General features: G+C 32.8%; 1 pseudogene; it reads right to left on the bottom strand.

The window, feature by feature from the left end:
- Positions 1 to 295: 295 nt before the first annotated feature.
- On the bottom strand, positions 296 to 1,178 carry LOC121120793 (tetraspanin-17 pseudogene; annotated as a pseudogene).
- Positions 1,179 to 1,623: the final 445 nt, after the last annotated feature.

Raw genomic sequence — 1,623 nt, 5'->3', positions numbered from 1 at the left:
TGTGACCACTCTTCTTATTCATTATTTTAGCGCTTTCTGATCGAGGTTTTGGAGTATATTATACTGTCAATTTATACAAAAATCTAAAAAATAAGTAAAAAATATGAATATATTTTGGAATTATGGCAGAAGAAAATTTTCTTGAGATATGAGATAAATTGAAACATAATTGAAAATTTGAACCCAAAAAAAATAAAATTGGATTGATTTTTATTTCAAAAAATTTTATATTTAAAATTTACTTTTCGAAATTTAATTACAAAATAAAAATATGATTTCTGATATAAAAATATATTCATTTTGGCATTTGAGCAATTATATCTGTGCGTAAATTTTGAGGGAAGGATATTCCCAAAATCTCAAGAAAAGCAATAAAAACAGCGGATACAGCAACGACTAAAATATTTGGTTCGAACCATTCCTCTGCAGCATGTAGGCATCCTTTTTGATTTATTATACCACCAGGATCAGAGTAATCTATTTTGTGTACATAATACCCACATTGCACATTCTTAATAACTTCATCTACTTTTGGTTTACAGCATGAAAAGGGAACACCACAAGCTTCCTTTGATCCAACAGATACAGAAGAACAATTAAAGTAAATATTTTTGTCCCAATCATGGGGGCCTTCGATGCCACAACATTATAGCCAGTCATATTGAATCCAATGAATAAGATTTTGTTGATCAAGATCATCAGGATAAAGTACATTAACTGTTTAAAAACCATTCGATGCTTGTTCTTTTATCGAATCTTTAAAGACTAAACCCAGAATTCTGGCTGTCATCTCTATGACTAATAGCAATGCAAGAAATACAACATTTGCAGCCAATAGGCTAGTATTTTCCCTTAATGCTCCAACACACCTATTGAATCCATTTACAAATGTTAATGTACCTGCCCAGAGGAAAATAAAGGCTGGATCCAAGGCTATATTTGTGAGCACAGAGAGATTGCTAAAGGTATTATTTTATGTTCATGCCTGAATACCAATAGCCAAAAGGCATAGGCCCAGTAACCAAAATATTACATTGAACCCAAAAAGGAGATATTTAAGTCAACAAGATACTTCACTATCCAGAGTGCCTGGATCGAGAATACTTGGAATGTATTTTAGCTTTGAAATTCAAATTCTGATATCAATCCTGAGCTGGAGAGTGGTGCATTTGGACCATGACTCTGACTATTAGATAAGTCTTGAGTATTAGTTAGAATAGAGAGTAAGAGACTCAGTGAAGAGGAACGCAGAGATTCAATTCATTGAAGTATTGGAGGACTGTTGATGGTGCCCAGCTTTTGAACTTCTTGGACGATAATCTACTCCAGGAGACGAATACTCTTCACTTTATTATTCGTAATAACTTTTAATAAGTAATGATGTGCCCAAATACGGAATTGCTGAGGAGGATATATAAAATCGCTACAAAATCAAAGTAAAAATTGGCTGTCTGTCCACTAGTACCAAGAAATAAGAAACTGCCTCAAAAACAATGGTTGAGTCTGGAACATTATCTTATGATGTTCCATCAGGAGTATTATAGTAGGGAACACTCAAATGAGGCATAAGGGTATGCTTATTTTGAGCAGTCATCATTATTTGCATTTTTAATTATGATAAAT

Source organism: Lepeophtheirus salmonis, chromosome 6 (genome assembly GCF_016086655.4).
Source record: "Lepeophtheirus salmonis chromosome 6, UVic_Lsal_1.4, whole genome shotgun sequence".
Classification (NCBI taxonomy): Eukaryota; Metazoa; Arthropoda; class Copepoda; order Siphonostomatoida; family Caligidae; genus Lepeophtheirus; species Lepeophtheirus salmonis.
The sequence above is the reverse complement of the archived record's forward strand: the minus strand, read 5'-3'. Positions and strand labels throughout refer to the sequence as shown.